The following is an 11707-nucleotide window of genomic DNA, read 5'->3' as shown; positions in this document are numbered from 1 at the left end:
CCTGTGTTGGCACATAAGCCAAGCTGATCTCTCATGCTGAGAGCTTCTCCCTGACATAGTGGTAATGCATCTCAATGTGCTTTGTGCGAGCATGAAAAATTGGGTTTCTCCCAACTGCCAATGTGCTATGACTGTCAGTGTAGATAGTGTTGGCAGTGTCCTGTCCAACACCCAAATCAGCCATAAGGCGTCTGAGCCATACACACTCAACCATAGCTGTGAAGACTGCCCTGTACTCAGCCTCACAACTAGAAGTGGCCACAGTAGGTTGCTTCTTGCTCAACCATGATAGACATGAATTGCCAAGCATGAAACAAAAACCACTTGTGGACACTCACGTGTCAAAACAACCAACCCAATCTGAGTCCGAAAAATCATGTAAGTCTGGAGGTAATGATCTTCCCTTGGGATAAAACAAGTGCAAACTGAATATCCGGCCTCGTGTTGCATACATAAATGAGGCATCCAACAACAATTTGGTAAAGAGTGACATCTGCATGATCACCAGCATCATGAAGACTCAATTTCAAACCTGTTTCCATGGGAGTGGCAATAGGCTTGCAATCCTTAAGTCCAAACTTACATATCAATGTCTCTGTGTAACTTTTCTGACACAAGGCAAGACCGCCATCACACTGCTTAAACCGTATACCCATGTAATGATGCAACAACTCCAAATCTTTCATCTTGAAAGTAGTATTCAAATCAGCCCTAAATTTGGCAATATGTCTCATTTGGTCCAGTGATCAACAAATTCTCTACATAAAGAACCACAATGAGAAGTACATCACCCTCACGCTTTACATACATGTGCTTTTTGTTGGACTATTACGAAAGCCTCGTTCGACCAAATGAGTGTCAGATTTCTCATACCAAGCACAAGGAGATTGCTTCAACCAATAAAAAGCTTCGTTACATTTGCACACTTTATCCTTTTGTCCTTTCTTGACAAAACTACGAGGCTCCGTTACATAAACTTCCTCAAATATGTCACCAGTAACAATGTCTGATTGATGTACGGGCCCAACCAAAATGAGCTGCCAATGCACATAGAAAATGCACAATAGTCATACAACAAGTGGGAGCAAAAATCTCTTTATAATCTATGCATTTTTGCTGTGCATAACCCTTTGCAACAAGTCGAGCCTTATGGCGATCGATCTCACCATCCGGCTTGCGTTTCAACTTGTATACCCACTTCATACCAATGGCCTTTTTGCCAGGAGGCAAATCACATAAAGTCCATGTGTCATTTTCTATAAGTGAATCATATTTTGATTGCATGGCAGTCATCCAATTTTTTGAATTTTGTGCTTCATCAAAAGACAGAGGTTCCTCAACATCATGTAAGCTAGACACAGCCAAAGCATAACAATTTGATGCATAAGATGTATAGCGAGAGCCTGAACGAGTACGGCTAGACAAAGGTGCATCCAATTTACTGTCATGCAATGTATGCACCAGCCATTTTTACCTCTAGCCTGCTCATTTTCAGCCCTTTCCTCATCAAGTACATCATGTACATCTGCATCAGTAATAGGCTGTTGTAACATTTTCAGAAACCCCCATAGGCTGTACATTTGCCTCAATGGAATTTACATTCAAACTTCCACCACTAAAAAGAGGCAACAAAGTGTCATAAATGTCCTGTGAGCTTACATTACTGTCTCTAGTACATGACAGCAAGGGCTGAATAGAATCTTTCACAAACACTACATCCCGTGAAACCAGAATACGCTTTGTTTGTGGGTGAAACAACCTGTAACCTTTGCTTTCAGCACTATAACAAAAAAAAAAACATTTGACAACCTTATCATCCAATTTTATGCTCTATGTTTGTGGTACCAAAGCATATGCCAAACATCCAAAAACATGCATGTGCTCAATAGAAGGCTTTCTATCATACCATGCTTCATATGAAGTAATAGACTGCAAAGCTTTCGTAGGACACCTATTCAGTACATAAGTGGCACACATGATGGCCTCAAGCCAAAAAGAATGCAACAAAGCTGGACTTTTGACCATACATCGTGTCATTTCCGTAAGTGACCTGTTTTTCTCTCAGCAACACCATTTTGCTGAGGCGTATAAGGCACTGTACATTGGTATTTTATCCCACGACTAGCCAGAAATGCATTAAATTCATGAGACATATACTCCTCCCCCGATCAGAATGGAGGGTGCCCATAATACATTTCGAGACATTTTCAACGATAGCCAGAAATTGTTTGAAGCACATAAAACTTTGGACTTTGCTTTAAGCGAAAATACCCATGCATGCCTGGAGTAATCATCAATGAAAGTCACGAAGTAAAGGTAATTGCACAAGGACAAAGTTTGCATGGGTCCACAAAACATCACTATGTACAAGCTGCAACCTGCATGTGGCCCTAATGAACCATCCTTTGGAAACTTCGAACACTGCATCGTACCTGAAATACAACCTTCACAAACATGTTTGACAGGTGCTTCAAGAGGCGGCAAAGAAGCAACCATATCAGATTTTTGCAAACGCAGCAAATTGGCAAAATTCAGATGACCAAAACGTGCATGCCAAAGTTTTGCATCTGAAATAGCCCTTGAATCTGCAACTGCATTTGCAAAATTTTATCCACATTTGTCATACAAAGTGAGCTTATATAGCCCATGGCACAAAAGGCCAGATGCAATAATTTCATCACCAAATTTGAGATCATGAACTGTACATCTGTCATCCAAAAATTTGATTACAAGTCCAAGTCTAGCAAGTGCAGATACAGACAAAAGATTCTTCTTGATCCCAGGTACATAAAGTGCATCAACAAGTGTGAAAGAACTGCTATTTTCAGCAATAAGCACAATCTTTCCAACTCCCTAAACTGGATAAGAGGCATTGTTGGCACAAGTGACTGAATTTCCATGAGGGACAAACTCGAGAGAGGTGAACAATTCACGATGTGAGGTAATGTGCTTTGTAGCATTGCTGTCAAAATACCACACATGTGAATCTGCAACTGACATGCATGCATCATGGACAACAGGATTGTAAGTGCACTCTACTACTAAAAGCACATTCTGCATCAACATCATCATCACAATCTCCTTTCACAAAAAAACTCAACAATGGCTGCATTTGTAGTGAAACCAACATTAGCAATGGAACCACCCTCTTTCTTCTTAGCCTCTTTGGCCTTCAACTTAGGACACTGCTTGATCAAGTGATCATTAGCTTTACAATAATGGAAATGCATCTTCTTTTTTTCCTTATCACCAGAATTTCCAAACGAATTGCTGCCAGCAGAAGCATTAGGAACATGTGATTTTCCACTCATAGAAGAACCATAAGAAGTGGCTGCATTGTTGTTACCACCCTTTCTTTGAGAAGCAATATGTTTAACTGCTCGGTGTCTAGTCCTGTTTTTGTTTGGAAAGTGACTCTTGCAACAACAATGTGCACAGTGCATCAAACTTGACAACTTTAGGATATCCTTGGGTCATAAGTCTCCAAGTACTAGCAAAAGTCTCGTAAGAATCTGGTAAGGCATCAAGAACAGTCTGCAGAAGGGAACTGTTTGAAATGACTTCACCTACAAAAATAAGTTTCTCATCGATATCCTTGACATAGCAAGGAAAGCGTCCATATCATCTCTCTCATGCATAATCTTTGACTCTAGCTCTTTACGCACCAACGCAATTTTTGCCTCATTGCGGCTTGCATAAAGACCAACCAAAATATCCCAAGCATGTTTTGCAGATTTTGCTGAATGAATGTGAGGAGTAATGGTGTGCTTCACAGACACCGCAATCAATGGATGAGCCTGCGCATCCTTTACATCCCAACGAGCTTGTTCTATTGTAGATAAAACAACTCTAATAGTAGCAATCCTTGCAGCAAGACTTGCCGCATCCTCAACATCACCTATATCCTTAGAACCAGGACGTACATCAATGCCTTGCACAATATTCGAGATGCCCTTTGACACAAGAACATGTTGCATCATGTAAGCCCACATAATGTAATTGTCCCCATCTGTCCTCAAAAGCAAATATCCTGAACACATCTGTGTTGTTGTTAGCCATAGAAAATGCCTGCACCTTATGTGAAAACTGCCCGAAATGAAGAGAAATCAAGTGAGACCAGCATGTGCAATATAGCACAACCCGCAGTAGACTGTATGACCTGTTATTATGCAATATTTGGCACTGACAGAAATTTTGCATAAAATGACAAAATTGCATGTGCAGACCTGGCTGTAGTAGAAACGGAGGCGAAATGAGCCCAAATCAAAAATGGATGTCGACCTGCAAATGCTCCCTAGAGCTCATTGAAATCGGAGAAAGTGAGCAGGCGTGTGCTGGAGCTGCTGGCGACTAAGCTTGGGAGGACGTAACCTGCTCTGATACCAATTGTTGGAATTAGGGTTGCAAGAAAACACAAACACCTTGGAGAAGATGAAGGAAGCTCAAGGCACACAATAGAGAGGGTATTACTTAGTGTGCAATGGAAAGATAGATAGGCCTAGAATGATGGACGTATATACAATGCACGGGGGAAAAAACCTCCTAAAGAGGAAAAAAGTGCCCCGACGGTCCTAGTGTGTTCACACACATCACTATCACATGTATATGGTAACATGCTAGCCCTTGGCGTGACAATAATCCCCCCCTTAGAGAAGCATTTTTTTCCTCAAAAACAAAAGTGGTGATATCTTCGTAAGAACACTAATGCTTTCCACACTGGCACCCCTTATAGATCCAATTGTCCATATGACTCAAGAGGTAGGGACAACATGCGAGATCATATATTTGTGAGAGTGCTGAAAACAATCGAGTGTCGGAGTGTTGGAGAGTGGTAAGGGAAACTAAGCGTGTTACCTATCATATACAATCTTGAGTTGAGAGAGCTTGATGCTTTGCGAGATACCAAAATGTTGCCTTGTATATGGTAGTGATGTGTGAACACACTTAGGACCGTCATGCCATTTTTCACCTCACTTGGAGAGTTTTTTCCTTGTACTTTGTATATATGTCCATCGCTTATCTTGTAGTCGCATGTTTATTAATATACTGGTTTCGTGTCCCTTGAACTTTTTTCCATCTTCAAGTTGTGTGCATTCTTGAAACCCTAACTCCAACAATTGATATTAGAAAAAGTCATGTCCCCTTAGGCATAATCACTTGTATCAGCAGTATCCCCTTGCATGCTTTCAAATGGTTTTGTTCACTTTCTTCAATTTAAGTGAGATCTGGTGAGTGTAAGAAAGTTGATAAATAATTTGGAATAGCTTATGCACAGCTAGATGTGTTCAAAAATTTAACTTGGGCTATTTTGGCATTCGTTTTCACTATTGCAAGGCAATTTCTTCCTTTTGTGGAGATTTTTCTCAACTATAAATTTTTGCATAACAAGTCTGTGACAGTCTTCTCATTTGCGCTATGTAGCACGAACAATTTATTTTCAATCTCTACTCGGTCTGAGCATTTTCTACATCAGATCTAATCTTTTACTATGGCTGAGAGCAATGATGTTTCCAAAATGACACTTGCAAAATGTAATCTATTGATAACAAACTAGATGAAGAAAGCTGTTTATTGAGAGCTTATAGATGCAACACGTAGTTGTTTCCTTGGGCGTAGGGAATGTAAAGGTTTTGATATATGTACACGTTTTATGAATTCAGGTTCTAGTGAGGATGTTGTAGGTTTCAGCTAAATAATCTCATTGGGAGATTAGAGATGTGTAGGGGCAATTCATTGATTGTGTTGTGTGACAAGTGCACCATTACTCCTCCATTTGTTTAGCAAAAACAACAAAACAAGCTTGGGAAATTCTAGTTGGATTGTATGTAGGTCAAAATAAAACAAAAATAGCATATTTGTGCAAGTCAAAGATCATGCATGAGGAAGATGAAATGGAGATTTTTCTTGCTGAAATCAAAGATATTAATGAGAAACTTATTGTTGTAGGTAAAGTCAGCTTGTTGCAAGGCTATGCCAAAGAAAAACAGGGCTTAAACAACGTGCTGTTGATCAAGATTTGATTGCTGCACAAAGAAGATGTAGCAATAACAATGCTTTTACTTTCAATGTTATTTCTTCAAGTAGCAAACCATTTGAGATAAATGCCTCCCTTAGCAATAATGCATCAAGTAAATCTGTTGAGAAAGGAAAGAAAAAGTTGTGTGTTACGGCTATTGCAAAGATGTTGATCATTTGATAAAGCAATGTCCTAAGCTAAAGACTAGAGAGACACGTACGAATGAAAGCGAACCTTCTTCAAATGCAAGACTTATAAATTATGTTGTTGATACAGAATTTACTTTTAGTGCACAGTGTCAATATGACCTTTCTATCTATAATGCATGCATGATTGAGATTGCAGATTCACATGTATGGTACTTTGACAGTGGCGCTGCAAAGCACATTACATCTCATTGTGACTTGTTCACTTCTCTTGATGTTGTCCTCAATGGGAACATTGTTACTTGTGACAACAATGCCTCTTATCCAAAGGAGCCCAAAAGATTGTACTCACTGCAATTAATGGCAATTCCTTCACACATTTTGATGTACATTTGTTCTTGGAATTAAGAAGAATTTTTTGTTTATTTTTTCATAAGCAAGACTTGGTCTTCTTGTAAAGTTTCTGACTCATAGATGTACTATTCATGATTTTCCTTTAAGTGATATTATTGTGGCATCGGATGCCTTGTCTTGTGCCATGTATAAGCTCAATTCTTATGAGACAAGTGTGTGGAAAACTTTGCAAATGTAGTTACAGATTCTATGGCATCCACGTTTTGGACTTTGAATTTTGTAAGCTTGATACATTTTCATAAATTTGATATGGTTGCCTCATTTCCCCCTTTGGAGGCACCCTCTAAGTATGTTTATGAAGGTATTTTGAAAAAAAAATACAACACTCTAAGTTTTCAAAAGATTGTTCAGTGCGGGCTACTCGTAAGTTGCAACTCATTCATATTGATGTTTGTGGCCTGATACACACTCCTTTTATGTTAAGCCTAGGAATTTTTGGATGTTTTACCTTAGTGGAAGTTGGAATGTTAACTTTTGTACTTTTGGGATTCCAAGGGGTGTTCTTGGGAAAGGGCGTTGCCCATTAGTTTTTTTGAAGTATGTAACTGTCGAGCAGTATCTTCTTGGGAATGTAAAAGCAAAAGTTATGGCAGATTTAGTCTGTTGTCAGTTTCTGTGTTCCAGTTCCAGTTCCATTATGATTTCTGTGTTTTGTTTATTCTGAATGTCTGTGCCTTAAACACTTGGCGATCATGGTGTAAGTGTGATGTAGCATGGACGGATTCAAGTTTCTCTTGTAGGAGCGAATGCTGTGGCAGTGAAAGATTTAGTTGAATGGAGAGAGGAGGTTCAGAATAGTGTGAGTGGTATGGGTGGTTGGCTGCACTCTGGAGGAAGCGGAAGAGGATACATTCCCGTATTGGACACGGTCAATTGCTAGGCAGTTTCAACAGTTTTATGGGCGAGATGGTCAGGGATCGAAACTGCAGGGAATTTTGGATTATACTGGGATGCACCGAGTTTCTATAGGGGAAGATTCAGATGATACTGTGGAGGATTTGGATGGCGCAGAGGATTATCTAAGTGATAGATGGGAAGAAGAAGTAGCGAATATAGAACATGATCTATTTCCGTGGCTGTTGGCAGTTGCAGTTGTTCAGCATGCATTAGTGGCGGGAAGGAGATTAATTTTTGATCCGTTGCGAAGTACCAGTGCAGGAAATCTTGTACAACCAGGTGGACCTACAAATATGGCGGCGGCTAGGCAGGATATGCGCGTCAAATTCCGGATCTTTTTGAGAAAGTCGAAAGAAGACCCTGATTGCCACATATCTCAATACGAGACAAGATGGCAGGCCAGAGGATTTTCCGGAGTGTACGATGCCCAGGCTAAAATGCACCACTTTGAGGCTACATTGGATGGGAAGGCTATGCAGTGGTTTAGTAATTTTCCAGCAGGTCATTTTGTTGATTATGATGGTTTGAAAGCAGCATTTTTGAACAGGTGCAGAAGGGAAAAGACTCCACATGATGTGTTGACCAAGCTTAGGGAAGTGAAACAAAGGAAAATGTTTGTTTTGAGGATTATGCACAAAAGTTTAACCAATATGTGAGAAGGTTGACTGCTCAAGAAAGGCTAACTAATGAAATGCTTGCTGGATATTTTTTGAATGGATTAAGGAAGGAATTGAAGAATGTTGTTGCTGGAGTTGATGTTGCAGGTGGATTACAAGCATTAGTGGAAACAGCTCAAAGAGCAGAGAAAGGTTTGGGGTCTCTCATGGGAAAGCAACCAAGAGGTCATCTAAACAAAAGAAGAAAAGTAGGTCGAAGAAAAAGAAGAGGTCAGATAATTCGGATTGGGACAGCGATTCGGATTCGAATATTGATACTAATTCAGATACGGAAACGGATTTTGATAGTGAAGAGGATTCCAGTGAGGATTCGGATTCAGAAGTAGATGAGGATAAGAAGAAGAAAAGCAAGAATAAGTCGAAGAAGAAGTCTAAAGAGAAAGAGGATAGAGTGGAAAAATTGGTAGCAAAGAAATTGAAGAAGTTGGGAGTGCAGAAAGTTGTGGAATCAAAAACCCCTCATTGTGAAATTTGTGTTAAGGATGGGCATTGGACAAAGGGATGTTGGTTTAATCCGAATTTCAGGGGTGTTGTACCAGAAAGGATTCAGCAGAAGATACAGCAACAAGGACCTCAAACTCATGGGGTGTTTCCAGAGACAGGAGGAAGGCAGAGGATGTTCAATAATCAAGGGTAGCAAAGGCAACAACCGTATTCAGGGTGGAGACCACAGTTTAATCAAGAGGGACCATCATTTAGAGGAAATTTCAATTCAGGAGGAGGACTGAGATATAGAGGATGGCAGAATTCAAGACCCCCGTGGGGGGGAAATTGGGATCAGCAGCAGCGGTGGCAGAATTGGCAGCCACAAACACAAGGATGGAATCAACCGGTTTGGAATTATCAAGAGGGGAATGAACAACAGCCAAGAGGGCAGCTGCCACCGCAGTTGCCAGCACCACCAGCACAGTCAGCTAAAGCAAACAAAGAGCCGGGAAGTACTTTGATAGTAGTAGAATTGTTTCAGGATCAAGGGGTGAATGAAGTCGCTGTGGATTGTCAGCCGAAATGTGATTGTTCTAAATGTTTGCAAGAGGAATCAGGTGTATTAGTGACAACAAGGTCAAAAGCAAGGTTGAAACCTCCACTAGACTGGGAGGAGCAGAAGGAGATTCGGGATGAAGTAGCTGAAGATTTGATGGTAAAGGATCAACAGCAGAGCAAGCTTAAATCGAATGAGAAAAGAGTAAAAAAGGAGGAGAAGGAAAGAGAAAGGATGGATGCCTTGTTTGAAGAGTTAACTAATTCCTCTATACATTTTACTTTGGATCAGTTGTTGTCATTAGTTCCAATTTTCAGAGATAGATTATATACAGTGATGCAAAGGTCAAAGACTGTTCCGAGTATGAAGGAGGTGCAACAAACAGTTCAGAGTTGCCACATTAGCCTGGAGGATGTGGAATTTTCAGTACCAACACTGTCGTTGGAATTTAATAACCGTAAATTTTTCGATGTTCTATTGGATGGTGGATCAGGGGTCAACATACTTTCGGAATCGGAATTTCTAAGGATGCAAGGTGTCAGGTTGGAACTAGCTCCATTTCAAGTGCCTATGGCTGATCAGAGCATAGTTCAACCAGTGGGGATGTTAAGGAGGCAAGGAATTATCATTCATGGATTACAATTTACGATAAACTTTGTAGTCATCAGGATGAAGGATTCAAAAAATACCTATTCTATGTTGTTGGGGTGGCCATGGTTTCGCACGGCTAAGCTAAAACAGGATTGGGAAAAGAATGAAGTGACGGTTAAGAAAGGAAGGAGAGAAGTTACATTACCAATGGAGCCGAAGAAGGAATTGTCAGAAGAGACCAAGCCAATGTTGGCACGAGCAATTAACATATCTGAAGGATTGGAGGATGATGAAGAAGCATATTTCCTAGCAGCAAATCCAACAATTGTTACGGTATTTGAGGATGTGGAGCAGATCATTGACAAATATGCAGAGAAAGCAAACAGTTTGGGAATTGATCAGTTGCAAGGGAATACAGATGGTGTGGAACAGGAAAATTTAGAAGAGAAGAAAATCTAAGAGGAAACGGTGATGGAGGATTCAGAATTAGAGCCAAAGGAGGCAATTCAGAGAGCGAAATCTCTGTATGATAAGATGATAAAGAAAGCTTCTCGAGTTAAGGAGGATGATTTACAGGATCTGAATTTGGGGACGGAGGATCATCCAAAGATGGTAAGAGTTAGTGTTCATTTGGAAGAAGGCTTCAAGAAGGACTTGAAGGAATTACTGTTGGAGTATATTGATGTCTTTGCATGGGATTATTCTAATTTGAAAGGCATGGATCCGCAAGTGTACAAGCATCATATAAATTTGAAAACGGATGCTGTTCCAGTGATTCAACAAAGATATAGGATGAATCCAAATTATGCCAAGCAAGTGAAAGAGGAATTGGATAAATTGTTGAATGCAGGATTCATAGTGCCAGTGGATTAGGCGGAATGGTTGTCACCAATTGTAGTGGTACCTAAGAAGTCAGGGAAGTTAAGGGTTTGTGTGTATTAAAAAAAATTGAATGCAACAACAGTTTCAAATCCATTTCCATTGCCTTTTATTGATTTAGTTTTGGATGATGTAGCGGGACATGAGATGTACACTTTTCTTGACAGATTTCAAGGGTACAATCAAATACCAATGGCTGAGGAGGATATTGAAAAAACTAATTTTATCATAGAATGGGGAGATTTTGCACATACAGTGATGAGCTTTGGATTGAAGAATGGACCACCATCGTTTTTGAAGGCAGCTTTTAAAACTTTTGAGCCACATTTGATAGATTTTATGAGGATTTTTATGGATGATTTTTCAGTTTTTGGGGAAAAAGTCAGGCATCTGGAATATTTGAGGAAGTGTTTTGAAAGATGTAGGATGTTTCAAATGTCACTTAATCCCCAAAAGTGTGCAATAGCAGTACAGAAGGAAAAATTGTTGGGACATATCATCTCTCAAGAAGGAATGTCGATTGATGGGGACAAAATTAGTGCAATTCAGAAAGCTGTAGCCCCAAAAAATTTGAAGGCAGTGATGTGATTTGTTGGACAGATCAAATGGCATGGTAGGTATTTACAGTATTTGGCGGATGTGAGCGCACCACTTAGTCATTTGACCAAGAAGAAAGTGGAATTTTTTTGGGGAGAAGCTCAAGAGAAGGCTTTTCAGATTATCAAAAAGATGTTGGTAGTTTCACCTATACTTCAATAACCAAATTGGGAATTTCCGTTTCATGTGTATGATGATGCTTCCGACATGGCAGTAGGAGCTGTTTTAATGCAGGAGAAGATTAAGGGATGGTTTAGACCGGTTTATTATGCTAGTAGAATGTTAAGAGCACCGGAGAAGAATTACATAGTTACGAAAAGGGAAGCTTTGGGAATGATTTTTGCTTTGGAAAAATTCCGACATTATCTGCTAGGGAATAAAGTGGTTTTTCATGTGGATCTTAAGGCTTTGTTTCTGGTAAAGAAGCCAAAACTGGAAGGCAGATTAGCAAGGTGGATGCTCATGTTGCAAGAATTGGATTACATAGTTGTTCATACTTCAGGAACTC

The 11707-nt window shown here is 40.0% G+C and overlaps 1 pseudogene; it reads left to right on the top strand.

Moving 5' to 3' along the window:
• Positions 1 to 8731: 8731 nt before the first annotated feature.
• On the top strand, positions 8732 to 10182 carry LOC147418068 (uncharacterized; annotated as a pseudogene).
• Positions 10183 to 11707: the final 1525 nt, after the last annotated feature.

Source organism: Adiantum capillus-veneris, chromosome 30, assembly GCF_014529385.1.
Source record: "Adiantum capillus-veneris isolate H3 chromosome 30, ASM1452938v2, whole genome shotgun sequence".
In the NCBI taxonomy this organism is placed as follows: Eukaryota; Viridiplantae; Streptophyta; class Polypodiopsida; order Polypodiales; family Pteridaceae; genus Adiantum; species Adiantum capillus-veneris.
The sequence above is the reverse complement of the archived record's forward strand: the minus strand, read 5'-3'. Positions and strand labels throughout refer to the sequence as shown.